The 17426-nt window shown below is 38.8% G+C and overlaps 1 protein-coding gene across 1 annotated transcript in view; it reads right to left on the bottom strand.

The window, feature by feature from the left end:
• LOC147233518 (uncharacterized) overlaps window positions 1-17426 on the bottom strand; it is a 74068-nt gene that overhangs the window by 44790 nt on the left and 11852 nt on the right. The window contains exon 2 of the mRNA XM_086147413.1: window positions 993-1068. The gene's annotated coding sequence lies outside the window, so the exon portion shown is untranslated. The remainder of the gene's footprint in view (window positions 1-992; window positions 1069-17426) is intronic.

Here is a 17426-nt window from a genome sequence, read left to right as displayed (position 1 = left end):
TCAATGTCTTTTGCTTTCATGTAACCCAACTGAGGGAAGTAGAATATCACTCGGGTACATGCAACTTAAAAACATAAAAAAATATTAAAAAAAACACTATTGTCAACTTATTTGTTCAGTAGAAAGAAAATGGTACTTGATATGATGATATGGTGAAACATAAAAAGATGTATCGCATGGAAGAGTCAAATATAGATCAGAAAGGCTAAGAGATTGGCAACTTGTGAAATGTTGAATAAAAGAGAAAGAAAGAGAATGCAGAGAACAAGGATGGAAGTTTTATTCATCTATTAACACCTGCTCACATCCAAACTGCCGGTCATCTTGCAATGTCCTCTCAGCCATGTAAGGCTGTCAGCAAACTCTTGACAGCCAGTTCATCGCTGGCAGCAGAGCAGTCCTGCAGTCACACTCCTCTGTGTGACGCTCCCACTGAGAAACCACCAACAATCTGCTGGCGTAGAGCTGCTGACTGTCAACGGCCACATGCCATCACTGGCCCGGCCCCTGAATATATCATCAATATTCCAGAGTAATACATTTCAATTGGAATAAAGATGGAAGGTTTTTATCTTTAAACATCAAAACACACACCAGCTGTGCACTTGGTCTTCAACCATGTCATCCTGCCGGCTAAATAATCAGCCATGTCTAGACAAGGTACGTCACAGACTAAAAGGTCACTGAGATGCTGAATTAGCGCCTGGATTATCACAGATTCCCATCTTTTACGCTATTGTTTGGCTATGTCAACAAATAATCAGAATAATTACTATGTCTGAAGAGATATGTGGCTGGATATTAACCAGAGGTTATGGCAGGGAGGAAGGAACAAAAAAATAGGACAAACGACAGAGACTTTATTTTTGTGGTGACGAAACATATATTCTCAACATTTACTGCTGCAATAAAAGCTGATGCATCACTATATTCATCTCTGCAGCAGCAGTGATGCAAGTCTATATAAATCTTTAAGAAAAACAACACCTTACCTGAAGGGGTGGGGCAATGATTCCAGCTTTTGTCTGCAACGAGGGTGAGGGGGTGGGGGCACAGAGATAGTGGCTTCTGTAGAGAGAGAAGAGAATGAAGATAAATGAGTGAGAGAAAAAAAGAAAAACTGAAAAAGGAGTCATAGAAGCAGTGCAACACTGATGCTTTTCAGTGGCGAGTGGAGCCGGCAAGCTCACTGCAGCTCTCTCTCTATCTTTCTCTCTCTCTCTCTTTCACACGCACATACACACACACACACACACACACACACATACACATACACACACACACCAAGCCAACCAGCATGCCGCTCTCTCAGAAGGCTACCCTCCCTGGCTGCTTCCTACAAGCAAGTGTCTGACTTGCCATGGGGAGGGGTGGATTGGGGGATGGGAGGGTCTGGCGATGTCAAAGCAGTAGAAATGCATGTCTGTTAGTGTTTGTGTGTGTGTGTGTGTGTGTGTGTGTGTGTGTGTGCGTGCACAGTACAGGTCTACCACATTAATTCAGGTCTGTAAGGGATTGATGTCTGCGGGAAAATTTATTTCAGGAATAAAATCACGTCTGTTTAAGAAACTTCTAGGAGGGTACAACACCGTTCTCTTCTTTGTGTTTATCTCATCTGTAATATCCTCCTCTTTCTCTCAAAGACCCACATTTGAACATGACAGTGCAGTCGCAGAGTGTGTAAAGGAGGGGTTGCCCCATGCTGAATAATTGCTCTGTATTGGTGCTCATTTGCAGGCATGGCCAAGTGTAGCAGTGAAACAAAGGCAGAGTGAGATGGAGAGAGTGAATGGGGGGGTGGGGTGGGCAAGAGAGAGAGAGAGACAGAAAGAAAGAGAGAGGGAGAGAGAGAGAGAGGGAGAAAGAGAGACTGCAGGGACCAGACAAGCAGGGAAAGCATGCAGCTCAGGAGAACCATTGGCTGACTGCTGAAAGCTCTGCTCATTACTTTGACCTCACACCACATGAAATGAAATATATTTGGTTCCGGACAGTCCTGGTCTTTAGCTTCCCATTTAACCGGCTAGCAATGCTTGAGTTGTAAATAAATGAAATGAGCTGAGCAGATCGAATGTGAGCAAAGTTTAGATGAGATGAATTGACAGAAAAAGATGAAACAAGCAAGTGCCGTATGCATTATACAAATATCTTCTAAGTGAAATGGATAAGGTCTCATGTTGATCTCATTAGGGTTTAGGTGCTGAGAACAGCCGGGAGCAACGACTAATATTTCAGCTAAATCTTCAGGGAGATGCTATCAAGCAAATATGTGCTTTTTGAGCATGTTTGGGCGATGCAGCGGACACCATTTGACACTGACACTGCAGACAGACACTGCAGATGACATGATGAAAACACATGTTGACAGTCAGCTAGACGTTGCAGTTTGACCATATTCCCAGTGAAGGAATGGGTGTTTACCTTTTTTTATTCAGTTACTTGTTGAATCTATTTCATTGCTGTAAATTCCATGTACCTTCATGTATTATCAAATAATAAAAATGCCTGAAAATTATATGATATGATGATTGATACTTTAGCCATTATAATTTCCTTCCCTGATATGTTGCCATTTTAAATGTAATTGTCATCCGAGCCCTGTAAATATTGCCAAGCGGTAAAAATAAGCAACGTCTCTCAGACAAGTGCAAAGATTTGCAATTTTTTGCAAGATGTGCAAACCTTTGATGGCTTTGTTTAGTAAACCAAGTAATATCACATTATGTTTTATAATACATGGAAGGATTACTGTAATGTCACATTGAGTAAGTCTCCCATGGCACATTTTACATGTGAGTATTACATTAACAGACTTAAAAAGCAAATAAAACCCACTAAAGCAAACCAGTATTACCAGACTGATGTCAAAAGACACTCCCATACATGTTTGCCAAACCTCACACAGACCACAGAGGTTGTTGTGAAACAGAACCATAAAGGACACAGTCATAAAGTTCCTAAAACCACTTAAACAATTAGAGGAGGATAGGGTGAGGAGCTAGCCAGAGCTGCTTTCATGCCACATCACATCCTCTCCCATTATTAACTTCTTCCAGCCAATAAGGGTCTGGAAAGAGCCGTCATGACACTGTAATCAACCTGTCAGCATTTTTGAATTGGATAAGGTTTAAAGAAAGCAAATGAGATATTTGAATCAATGTCAGTGGGCAAAAATAAGTTTACTGTCAAATTGAGTTATGAGATTAGTTTATATTCATATTTTAAGGTTTCAAACCACACATGCTACAGCCACAAATTGGAGTTTTGACAAAATAAAAAAGAAAAGTGGAACCCAAGTGGCTTATTCGGAGATGGTGAGACAAAGAGAGGGCGCTCAGAGGCGCAGTCTGTCCTATAAGTGCCAACCTTTCTGGAAGCCTTTAGCCCATGTTGAGCAGGGAATGATGCCTGGACTGAAGCTGCAAGGCCACAAACATCTAATGACCTATGGAGTGAAGCTTTGATCGGGCCCCCAAAAAAGGAGTGGAAATCACCCTATATTATACTTTCAGATTCTCTCAGAGCTCAAACCACAGCAGTAGGTTTGGACCAAAGCCTGATTAAGGGGTTAGTATTAAAGTGATGTAAGTTTTGTCCAGCAATGTAGGTAGAATGAGATTGCCGTTAACCACCCTTCCGATTTCCACAGTCCGAAACCAGATGAAGCCCGAAAGTCTATCGCAACCACACGGACAGATAGAGAAAACAAGTGACAGTGTGTTGTCAGATTACATATTTTCTCTACCTTGTGTTTGAGCAGGACATATGGGGGAGTGTAATATGAGGCACACCCTTGTGAGAAGACACGCTGGATTTGAGCATAAAAAACAATAAAAAAAAACACATGTCAGACCTCCTCCTACTGTTCAGAAAGCACTGCTACTATTTTATAAATGTGGAAGACATCAGGCATGACAGCAAACTGACGATCCCGAGAAGAAGGGCCACAAACTTGGCAATGATCTCCAAATGTTTAGTGCTGAGTGCAGGATTTATTGCAATAGATACTCGCATGATTTGAAACGACGTGCGAGGTTAAGTTTTGTCGTCGGTCGCTGTTTGCACTCATTGCTGTTTGGCAGTTAGAAAGGGCAAAAAAAGGAGGGGTGGTTCAAATCATTTCAAAAAGACTAGAGCAAACTCAACGGTAATCAGCAACACGTCCCCAACAGTCCACCCTTATTGTCGTTGAAGATTAATACTTAATATTCCAATGTTCTTTTTTGCACGACTTGTAACCTTGTATTGCAAGAAACATTCTGTGAATGTCTTGTAGAAATAGCTAACATCATGTTATTATTAAGAATATAACCTATCTTTCAGAGTTATTGGCAGAAATACCATTTTAAGGTAATACATGAAAGCATGCATTAACTAACAAAAACTATGAGAAAGGACTATAGGAGACATCCTGTGCTGAGACCCCGGGTGATGCTGGATCACATTGACCTGGGAAGGGACTTTCTTTTACCCTGGGACAATTTAGACATATTAAGAATTGGGAATCAGCCCCCTCCACCTGCCTGCCAACACTTCCATTTGTCTGAGATCAGAACCAAATTGTTCCAATGACCCTTGTGTTGGAAAATAAACAAAATCAGGACAGATTCTGGCACAAAGCTGTAATCACATATAACTCTTGATGAAATGTGACTCAGCAATGTTGTAACAACGCACCTGTGAAAGGCTGACTCATTCGAAAGTACAACTGTAATATCCCCATTTAACATATTTTAAAGTTGTTCTGGTTGATGTTGTTTATACCCTTAAAATGTGACGGTAATGTACAAACACAATAATTCTACTTTACATTTTTTCCTTTAGAGTCACTAAACTGAAATTTACACTCAATCAAAAATGAAAAGGTGGGTCTGGAATCTCTGAATTGGGGAGGGGGTGCTGAAACTGTGCATGTATCTGCTTCCAGAGGGTGGGATTGAGTTGGCCTGCCAAAGCAATATGATCAGGATTAGCCATATGGATCAATGAGGCCTTGGAGTAATCTGCCTGCACCCCATCATCCAGATTTGGAAGAGCAATTTCATAGCTGCTTTGAGAAGCTGTAAGTCTGCAACAGTCCTGCTTTATGTGGTGTTTGAAAACAACATGCCAAAATCAGATGAAGTCCCTGTTTATTCTATATATGTATATATTTCTAAAAAGAAGAAATTCAGAATACATATTCATCTTATGTGAATTTTATTGCAGCTCACATACACCATCAAGAATTCCCTGGCTGGCATATCACACCTGGTGTTTTGGAAGCTGATCACATACTCTGTCACACAGTGGATTAAGGGCAGGATTCACTACTAAAGAAAATCACCTCAGTGTAAAGGGAAAAAAGAAATTAGGCATCGTGTGTTTTAGCGCAAACAAATAAGTGCTGACTAATGCAACTGCAGTTCATGCATATTCCTACTGCGGTGTAATTATATTTAGACTAGCCAGTCACCCAGTTTGTAGGTCTACATCAGCAACTGCTGCAAGCAGAGTACGCAGCCAAACTAAGGGATGGGAGCCCAAGACAAACTCATTTATATGCAGATACTGACTAAGGAGAAAAAAAAATCAGAAACGCGACAATAATATTCTTCCAGGTCTATTTCATAATTCAGAAAATGATATGAATTTCATCAAATAATTGTGAAAGCTATCTACCACTCCATAGCTGATCATGAAAACTTAATTTTTGATTTAAAGACATCCTGGTACGGATTAAAACATTCAAGATTTAAAGTGTTTATATCATATGTACAGTCTGGAACCGTGTTTCCCTGTGCAATGAAATTCTTAGCATGTCATATATGGTTAAATGAGCAACAATCCCCGGCCATAAGCCATGTTACTTTTCTCTACCCAAATATGGACTCTGTCTCTAGCTGTTGCATGTCAAGAACAGAAATTCGGATCACCAGACAACACCAAAAGGAAGTCTTGATTTCTTTAAAGCAGGATATAATTAACACAACAACACAACTCAACACATTGTTATCTACATTTTTTCTTGTTTGGGTCAAATAATAACAAATTAGATTTGAGGCAAGGGAAATGGAATTACCTAAATCTATGTGGATCATGCTGCCTTTTTGAGGGTCACGAGTGGTCGTCTGCCCAAAGCTCACTAATCTAGAGCAATAACGAACCATTCGTCCATCCATTATCTACTGCTTCTTTCTGCACACTTTTGGTCACTGGAGCCAATCCCAAATGTAATTGGCTCCAGAGGTGGGCTACATCCTGGACTGGCCACAGATAGAGATAGACAACCATTCACTCTCTCAGTCACACATCTGGGCAATTTTTCCAGTTTATTCTAATTAACCTCCTGCATGCTTTTGGACTGTGGGAGGAAACTGGAGAACCTGAAGGAAAACCACGCAGATACGCAATGAACATGCAAACCCCACAAGCTCCAAGGTAGTATTTTCAGAAATTTCCCTTGATTATTATACAGACAACATCATCTTGAATGATATGGAATCCATTCCATTTGCTGTTTTCACCAACTTGTAATTTACTGTATATTTTCAAACCATCTATTCAATGGCAATGAGTTGTCTTTAATTATTTGTTGATCATTGATCATGATCGTGGTGTTTCAGAATGCTGACAACTGAGGTTAAAGGAAAATGTGTTTAGAGCAGGCGGACCAGATAGAGAAGGCCATACTCTCCATCCAACCAATAGCCTCCCTCCTTTATCACGTGCTGACCAGGACATTCTCCCACACACTTTATCTCTGACCCATCAACAAGGCATGTTTTATGCAACACAGGAAAACTAATTCTGTACTTCATCCTACATTTTCAGCTTTTTTTTTAAATGTATATAAATATACAGTATAAAGGCAAAAACTTCCTCCTGGGTTTTTTGAAAAGTATTCCTCTTTACCAGATGGATTAAAAGCTAAAGTGTTTGCTAAGTGGTTGCAAGTGTCTTGTTGTGGCAGTTTCTTGAAAATAACAGTTCAGTACTATGGCATTAAAAAAATAATGTTGTCTTTTTTCAAATCATAATTACTGTAATCATATTATAAACAAACTAGTTTGAGTCACTGTGTTACATATCAGTAAAATGGCTCTCGTGTATGACAACACACTTTAACCGAACAGCATCAAAGTTCAATAATGGATAGATTTAACGGTTAAATTGTTAAATCTATGGTCTAGTTGAAGGGGTACAACTTGATTTTTTTTCTTCAAGAAAGAGGAATGTATGTATTATTTGTTTATGGAGATAAAAGTTGAACTGAAACACCTTATATAAAGTTTTGTAAAATACAATCAAATCCCTTTTCTATCTCATGCCATAACCTGATGCAATAACTCACTCTGATCAGTTACTGCATTACTTCACATTGCCAATTTGCTCATTACTTATTCCTGTACATAGGTAAATATGGATCAGCATTTTTTAATTCTTTTTTTCAGGTTACACTTTATGCTTTTACACTTCAGAGTTTATTTATTTGATTTATTTTTTACTTGTCACTGTCTTGTCCTTGTATGTCTTGCTGCTGCTTCTAAACAATTTCCCAAGCATGGGATTATTAAATGACATCTCATCTCATCAAACAGATTTCTAACGCTTCAGTTTTACATTATAAGCCTGTCATGGGGAACAATGAGTTGAATTTACAACTTTAATACTGTTTGTCAGTGTGAAAAAGTAACTCTTTATCAGTTGTCTCTCAGGCTCACACAGAGCAGCATAAAACCAGAAAACAGTTGCTCAAGGAAAAATGGAAAAGGACCGGTTATCACTTAAGACTACATACACATCCATCCATCAATCCCTTATCTAACGCTTATCTGACACTTAAAAGTCTTGGGGGATGCTGGAGTCTATCCCACCTGCCATCGGGCGAGAGGCAGGGTACACCCTGGACACACATTAAAAAAATAAAAATAAATAAATAAAAAGTAAACAGAGCTAAAGGTAAACTACATTTATAAACATAAATTGCATTTATAAAGTGCCCTGTAGCCAAAAGCAATACTAGCCTTTTCAATCTACACTCAAGTATAGTTTGATCCAATCTGAAACAAAATGGTAGCCGGTTCTAAAGTTAGATAGAAACATCAACTCCCTAAACAGGGTCACCCCTGGATTTAAAATAGGGGACATGGATGGAAAACCTGGATCAGCTGATCATGAAGGTCAACTGTCTTAGTAGCAGGGTGGCAGGGATTTGTCCATAGTCAGTTACTGTGAGACAATTCTTTCACTTTAAATTGAATTAAATCAAAAATAAATTAATATTTCCAGTTGATGCAATGGTACCTGCAGAGCAGAGCACCATGCAACTGCAAACAACCTGAAGACAGATATAGAGAAATGCGCATACAAGAGCCCAGATGTCCTGTTAGACTCCACTCAAACATTCCCGTCTGGATCGTACTTTACATTAGCTGCTACAACACAAATAAACCACAGTATCACAAAAGGCTCACAGCAGAAATATTTAATTCAAATGACAAAAGGCTGTTAAGTTGACTGGGTCAAAGGTTTGCCAAAACAGATATTCAAATAATTTATGATTCATGAAGCCATACTGCCACTGAAGAAAAGTGAAAACGTATTTAGCACCTGGCTGTTGTGTTTACGGCAAACTAAAGACAAGCTTTTGTAATCACAGTACAAAAAAAAGGAAGTTGCAAGATCTACATGAGGGAAGACAGCCACAAATTTGGCAGACAGGATAGATAATGTGAGTGGGAGAACAACTAGAGGTCTGATTTGGTTCATTATTTTGTTACGCTTGCATTGAATTCCAAAATCGTTCAGCAGCGCACTGTGTGTAATTGTTGGAATTGGAAACACCTTTTGATGATCTCATTCAATTCTGTCTCGTTTAAAAGCTATTACAGTTGAAGTTCAATCTATTTAATTTGCGGTTTAATCTGGAGTTCTTCCTTGTTTGTGTCTGTGTGAAAAAAATATGTTTCATGTCTGTGGAGTTTCTCAGTCGTCCAGGTCATGTTCAATTCTTGTCAAAATCTTCTCGTGGCAACTGGACTTTTTAAAGTATTTATTTTTTCAATGACGGGGCACTAATTAACCAAGCCAGTGTCCACGAACATTTGCATGTCACTTCCCTGAGACTGCAGTGTTGTCAGCATTGGAGCACAGGAATATAAGTAGTTGATGTGAATGTAGGTTAATCTAATTTGAATCAGCCAGAAGAAGAGTGAACAGAATTTAATTGTGACAAGTACCTGCCACACAGTCTGCATAGGTGAACCGGCATAAGATTGAAAACACAACCGAGGAACTGGAACACAACAAGTGGACCACCGGTGGATAAAATACTTTAACTGAAAACCCCACAGCCCCATCTGTAGTTTCTAAAGAACACAGGAAGTTCCTAATATGTGTCTCGAGGATTCATTTAATATACATTGCAGAGCAAAGATAGAGAAAAAGGAGATACGGTTTATCCGTTTGTGTTTTGTGAAAATAACCAAATAAATGCAGCGGGAGGAGGGAGTGATTCTATGAGGGCGGAGTGAGAACACAGTCAACGGTTTTTATGGACTTAAATAAATATGTGTCTGTCTGAGGGTGTGTGCCTGGCTTACAATAGAGTGTACGCTGTATATTAACTGTCTACCATTTGGTGTCTCTGCCAGTGTTGTGTGTGTTTGTGAGTATGCCAGCTTGCATGTGCCTGGCTTTATGCAAACCACAGGGTGTAGCCATGCACTTTGAAGTCCTCCCTGCACCCTGCATGGGCTGAACTCAAATGGGCTACTTTTCAACATCCCGTATTGCTCCATGGAGTAAAAGACTTACCTACAGGGAAACCCTTTCCCCTGTCTCTGAAGCAGGCTAATGTGTTTCATTTAAAAATGCAGCGTTTGTTGTTTATGTCCTGTTTTCTTTTTAGTTTTGTTCAAGTAGCAACAAAGATAGGCAAAATAATAGAGATGTAAACTACTGTTTCCAGATGACATTGTGATCTGCAGTGAGAGCAGAGAACAGGTTGAGGAAAATCTAGAGAGATGGAGGTATAGTCTGGAAAGGAGAGGAATGAATGTTAGTCGTACCAAGACAGTGTGTATGTGTGTGAATTAGAGGAGCCCGGGTGGAACGGTGAGGCTACAGGGAGTGGAGATCAAGAAGTTGGAGGATTTCAGGTACTTGGGGTCAACAGTCCAGAGCAGTGGGGATGTGTGGAAAAGAGGTGAAAATATGGGTTCAAGCAGGTTGGAATGGCTGGAGAAGAGTGTCAGGGGTACCATGAGATAGATGACTATCAGCCAGAATGAAAGGAAAGATGTACAAGACCGTAGTGAGACCAGCAATGCTGTATGTATGGGCTAGAAACAGTTACAAGGACAAAAAGACAGGAAGCAGAGCTAGAGGTCGCAGAGGTGAAGACGCTAAGGTTCTCTTTGGGAGTGACCAGGATGGATAGGATCAGGAATGAGTCTATCAGAGGAAAAGCACATATTAGATGTTTTGGACAGAGGGTCAGAGAAGCCAGACTGAGATGGTTGGGTCATGTAGTGAATATATTGGTAGACGGATGCTGGAATTGGAGCTGCCAGGCAAGAAGTCTCGAGGAAGACCAAAGAGAAGATTTATGGACGTAGTGAGAGAGGATATAAAGGCAGTTGGTGTGAGTGAGGAGGATACAGAGAATAGGGTTGGACGGAGAAGGTTGATTCGCTGTGGCGATCCCTGATGGGAAAGGCCGAAAGGAGAAGAAGAAGAAACTATTAGTTTTATCTTGATACAAAGAACAAAAATGGACAATGATTCGATCATTTTCAATATCATAAAAAAAGTCATAATACAATCGAAATATTAATTGACATTGAAAATTATTGGTTACATTTATCAATACACCAAAAAAAAAACAACAATAGAGTACAATAGATTAAAAAAAATCTGTCTGATCTGTAATTAGCTTTCTCATTGACATGGTGATGTTGCCTGCATGGTAAAATAAAAGTAGACACTTTGATTTTAGTCAATTCGGAGTATCTCCCTTCCAATGGTTGTATTCAAAATAATCAATAGTGGAGTTTTACTCTATATAACGATATGGAGTAAAGTATTGACAGGCGCCAATTTGTGCCGGATGAAATTATCCAATTATTCGAGCAGACAATTTCCATGTCTGACAGTGTTATCAGTCCTGCATGGGCCAGTGGTCTCAATTGAGGACTGAAAAACAAGCTACAGTGGATGCATACAATCAATGGAGTTGTTGCTCTAAAAGAAAGGCAAGCTCAGTGAAATACTAACCAAATGTGGAAGGAATGACAACAAAAATGACAGTGGCCAGCTTCAGACAGCCACTAATGATAATCTCAACAAATTGATTTAGAAATAATACATCCTTTCTGTACCCCTTCATGGCCTGGATTACATCAAAACTACTGCCTGAAATAAATGATTTGGTTGACGTTTACCAGACACGTTACCAGACAAGTTTAGCCGCACTGCCGGAGACCAGTTTACTCAAGACAAATCAAAATAAAACTTACTTTAGGGCACCTCTCCTCCCACCACTGTCGCCTGGTAAACAGATGAACCACATTCATTTCAATCTGTGTGTCTTGGATTTGTATGAGCAACAGATGACTTCTGTTATTTTTTTGGTAACATTAAATCATTTTGCTTTTTGTAATATAAGCTAGAACTAAACTTTTTTCCAAAAGTCAAAATTATGTTTTTTTTATCAGAAACAAAAATTGGTTAATTGCTAAATGGGATATTGACAGAGTTTTTTTAAATTATTAGTTCCTACAGTAATATTCTATCTGCTACAATCCACCCTCCCCTTGCAACTGGCACCTATGGGGGATCACTGGGACCTGGGCATCACAAGTCAGACGCAGGCACGGACTATCTGGCACTCGGACGGTAGAGGACGGCAACAGATCAAGAAAAAAGCCTGCACCAAAGTGAATATCAGTGGAAGATGCATTTTTCATTTTTTATTTGCTCATGGAATCAGGGAGCAGGAAAGAACTGAAATGAGGAGAAAACACTTATTTTGGTAGCGGGAAAATTCTACCACTTTATCAAAAAAATCACTCCTAACATCTTTTTCCATTCATTGTCCATATTGACTCAGGGAACTGAATTCACAAAGTAATTGATTGACATTTAATATGATGTGGCATTGATACGCAATGCCACCACATCTACTGTATGTAGCAAAAAGAATCACTTTGCCCTCTTCTACCAGAAAGATCTCCAAAGCCTCCCAGACCTTTAGGTGACTATGTTTAAAAAGCCACCAAGCAGACCAGCATTTGACAAGATGAGCTACTTTGCACTGAGATGGTAGTTCAGGGTAGAAATTATAAGAACTTTGTTTTCCACAAAAGGCTGTCTTTTTGTGGCCAATCCCCTCCTTGGTGGAACCAACATGTATTGAATAAGTACTGGATATGCAGTGTTTTAACATGCAAAAATATCAACTGTCTCATTAAATCAGCTGAGTAGTTTTGGTGTCTGAAGATAATTGAGAAAGATTTTTATTTCTAACCCCATTAGAGTAACAACATATGGAAAGGCAGGAGCGTTCTTTGGTGAACGAGTCCTGGAAATGCTTTTCTGAAAGTGCCTAGAACTGGAGGGCTGTTGGTGAACTGCTAATGTCCATGTCCATTTTTTTTTTCCTTTAAACTTAGTGACATACAGTCATTTTTTTTTCTTTTCTTTTTTTTTTATATATTTTCAGTTTAGTGTCAGTTTGGTTAGGCTTTGACAACATGATTCCTTGGTTAGATTTTAGGAAAACATCATGGTTTAGTTTAAAATAGAACCTTTCACAATGTTAACCACATATTACAAAGACTTTCTGGCTGCTTCTCTGGCAGAAAGACTCTCTGGCCGAAAGCCTTCGAGGCAAACTTCTCCCTTGCGGACAAGCGAGGCGATCTGTAGCATGCTGCAGAAAGTGTGAGGGACAAACTGCGTCCACCCAGTGATGTGATCATCTCAGCACTCAGTATTTTGGGTTATTGGATGGCCATGAAGCACATTCAGCCTTCATACTACAACATCTCCATTCATACCGTACTTTGATTGTAATTTTTTCTTGTTATTACTGCAATGATCACCCAATTAGTTTAGGAATGGTAAGAGGAGGGAAGTCCTATAAGTCAACAATTGCTTTCAGCACATGAAGCAATTTCTAGACAAAAAGATATGAAATAACGCACAAAAATGATTGACGACTTCCAGTTCTTGAAACCGTCAACTTAGAAGGCGGCCCACAGTATCATTAAATATTTCATTGCAGATGCTGACTGTAACTCCACAGATGCAGCAGATAAGTTACTGCGGTATATCAGGCTTGGAGAAGAGAGGACACACGTGTCACTTAGATTGAGCAAGCAACGGAAGTTTCTGGAAGTCATCAGGAGTAGGCAGGGTGGAGGGGCCAGCAGCTGCACAGGACATTTGCTCTAGTAAAGGAGGATGTCACACATGCACGCGCACACTTGGTAAGTGCATGAATGCAACATAGTCACTCCTCTGCAAATGATTCGCAAAAAGATGTCAACAAAAACCCACATTCTGGTCTGGAAGGTGAACTGCCTGGTAGGCAATGAGTCAACTGTGCCAATTATAAACACAAATGGTTTTTATAATCAGCGATCTGCAGCTAGAAGTCAAATCTTGTTGTACAACTCTGTCATTCAAGCTTCACATGGGAAAACCACCCCGTTTGTAAATAATCCAAAACAAGCACGCCAGTCTGTTTTCCCTCCTTTTCCACCACCCATTAAAAATGAAATGAGTCATAGGAGGTCCAGAATTTGATTTTTGGCCATGCTGGATAGGGGAAAACTGCAGGAACCACCCTCATGACAACTGTTATGCTCTATCATCCTTTTTTTGGAAAGCAAATCCTCAACCACCATCGAAGGATAGTGCAAGTAGCTTTGGCCTCTTTCTGCAATTGACCAATTAGTCTCACTAGAGCTATTGTTAACTATGTCAAATTAAGAATAAGAACAACTTTATTTATCCCGAAGGAAATTGTTGTTGCAGAGTTTCAAGTAAAACATAACGATAATAAACTAATAAAATAAATAAAATAAAATAAAATAATAATAAACACTATATGTTTCCATCAGCTCAGACCACAGATCTATAAGTTTAGAAATGCATCAGAAAATATTCCAATTACCTTAATTCGTGCAAATTTGTATATTTGTTAGTCAGTTGTATGAACCAACGCTTTTTTGTTTGACGTGACTTCATCACACATCTCAATGTTCTGAAATGTTCATTCTCTATGTTCCTTAAAATGTCGTTGGCGTCGAGATTAGAGGGATAATCTTCATGTATGATGGATATGTCACATTTATACATTATTTAATGCCAGTCAGTTGGATAATTCTAAATATTTACTGATTACTTGAACTCCATGACTCATCCATTATTATTTCTCCACAACAACCCAAAACAACTGGCTTGTGGAGCTTGTAGCTAAAAGAGGGGCCACTTGTGTCAAAGCTACCTGACTTTAGAGACATGAAATGTCTCTAAAAAACAGAAAACCATATTTTGCTAATTGTGTTGGGGTCATAACAACAATAGGTATTAATGCCACCAGTTCTTTCAGCTGTACTTACTTTACTATATCCAATGATATGCATCATCGCATTGTATGTGACTTTGGTCATTCTTAATATTTTCAGCAGCACAGGATAACTCAGAAATACTGACCAAAATTGTGCTGAGAGAGACATGCAAATTAAGTGATCTTAAAAACTGCTAATATAGATACATCTTAAAGTGATGATATAAATCTTTACAACTATTAAAAACTGCTATATTTGAAATAGTTTTCTAATGCCGTGTGATGGCAGTCCCAGGTTGAACAGATGTGCATTTTGGTTCCATCAATAAGTCCATCTTACTTGTGTAATTCATAAAGCAAAGTGGTGGTGGTGGTGGAGGGGGAGGTAATATAAAGAGGACGTAGTGACAACAGAGGATGTAGTGATGATAAATGAGTGAAACTACTCTGTATAAAAAGCAGAATAGCACTGTATGTGTCCGAAAGTAATAGGAGTATTATGTGGCAAAGCACTACAGACCTCAGAGGTTTAGGAATGAGATAATTACCTCGCCAAATACAGACTGGTATCAATGTCTCAAAATAAAAGATGGAAATTGATCATATCCCTCAAGATACCAAGAGCTAAGCTTTAAGTTACAAGTATAAAATGATGTTGTGACTCAAAAGTCCTGCATTTCTATTTAAAGAACAATAACAACAGAAGCCAGGCAAAATGATCACTTTTAGAGCCAGACAGATACTCAACTTACTAACATCAAAACCAAAAACAGATTTTTAGGACAAAAAAGGTTGTTATTAAGCAAGAGTTAAATGTCAGATTTCAACAGGATACTGTTTTGATAAATGATAATATTCAAAATCATCACTTAAGCCCCCCAAAAAATTTCAGCTGAAATTAAATGACCTGTTCGGCCAATTTGGTGAAGACCTAACTTCCAAGTTCATTCAAAAAAATAATCTTACATGGAGTTGCAAATTTGAAAAGTAGAAGGGTGAAACAATTTTTTTATACAGTTTTATGCTGAAGTGGGCAAGAGATATGGGACCTTCCATGGTGTCATTTATCATTTATGACCACTAAAAATGCTGACGGAGGCAAAGTGCTAGATAGGTCGAGACAAAAAGAGTGCACGTTAAGTCATCAGCCATCCGTGCACCATCAGCGGCTCTGCAGCAGAGTGACAGAATCTGCAGAGAAAGTGATGTGTGACACACTGATTTTATACGGTACAATGAGACACGTTGTGTTAAGTACCAAGTCAAAGGGCTGATATTTCACACACAAGATTATCCACATGCAGATTAAGTCATGAAGAAGGAATGATGCAGAATCTTGGGGCTTTTCACGATTGGGATGCAGATTAAATCATCTTCAATCACAAGCTTTTTGCTTTGTGGTTTTGATCATGTATGTCCATTAATGGGCTGCCGCCCAGCACAGGAAGTGGTTTGCTGATAAGATGCATTCCATGCCTCATGGGGAACACACACTGCTCCTTCCTGAATCACTGCTGAGGGTATTGGGAAAAACAGAAACACAAAACACCAAGACTTCCCTGTTACTATTGGTAGAGCGTGTAAACTGATTTAAAGCATATAAAACATCAGCATCATATTTTGGGGTTAAAATACCACCGGCAAGAATGATTTTAGTACCAAAATAACTGAGACTAATTTGAGGTATAGTTGTTGGGATCATGAGTGTGAGATGGCTTGTATGACACACCCCACTTTCTTATTTATTTATAATGTGTATTTCTTCAACTTTAACTGCACATATATGTATGTGACTATGCCTGGGAGTCAAATGTTATAAAGTGCTCATGGAGAAATTAAATCATTTTTTAGGTGTAGAACATTTGCCCAACCAGACTCGCATAATGAAGACAAGAGTTTATCAATTTGACTCACCAATATGCTGTTTCAGCTTCCCACATTACACATCACTTTACTAAAAAGTCCCATTGTTCTGCAATTTTGAAAATGTGAATTATGAGACATACTCATTTCAAGTAACAGTGCTTCAAGCAAGAACCCAACACTTCTATCAACACATCACAAAGTGTTTTTTATGAGATATAGGGCTCAAAAACAATTTAGAAAATCATTAGAATGATGATTTTTTTCCCCTTTTAAAAGATAAATAAACAGTCACGATAGCAGAAATATCCAACACTGGCATCAACACAGGATTATTAAACTATTAAATCCCCCCTGTTTTAGATTAATATGCAAGGCATATAATTGCAAGTACTTTGATCAGTCAGTAAAAAGCTAATTGCGTCAAACCTTAGGCATGTTCATGGAGATGAACAACAACCATTAAGTGTACATGCAGCAAGACCAGCACACTCAGCACAACAACAAAATGCAAAAGGGAAATTAGATAAGAGGTGAATTACTTCAAGAGTAATGTAGATAAATGTAACCATGAGCAGTGAGTCGATGCTTGCAAAAATGCATGTTCACCTGAAAGTTGGTGCAACTCAGCTCAGATTAGAAGACGGGCTAAAGAGCTACTCAGAGAAAAGTATTCATTATTTCTTTGAGGGAATCAATAATAATGGCATACCCAAAAATAAATATATTTGAAGATAAAATAATGAATAAATACTTTAAAACATCTTTTGGGCAAAGTGCATCATTCAAACAGTAAGCAGCGTGTTGAGCCATTTTCAGTCCAATAAGTGCAGAATTTTCAATGTTTTTGGAAGACATTATAGCATTAATACGATGCGATTGTAATAATGGAATTTAGATTGCAGCTCAAAAATGTTTTGGTGAGCACAGCTCCATAAATTATTCTTGTGAACTCCCACTTCATGGACTCTAATGAAAAATAGATGAAGCTGGACAAATGTCA

Source organism: Fistularia commersonii, chromosome 6 (assembly GCF_037954325.1).
Source record: "Fistularia commersonii isolate RoL2024-O1a breed Wild chromosome 6, RoL_Fcom_v1.0, whole genome shotgun sequence".
Lineage (NCBI taxonomy): Eukaryota > Metazoa > Chordata > Actinopteri > Syngnathiformes > Fistulariidae > Fistularia > Fistularia commersonii.
The sequence above is the reverse complement of the archived record's forward strand: the minus strand, read 5'-3'. Positions and strand labels throughout refer to the sequence as shown.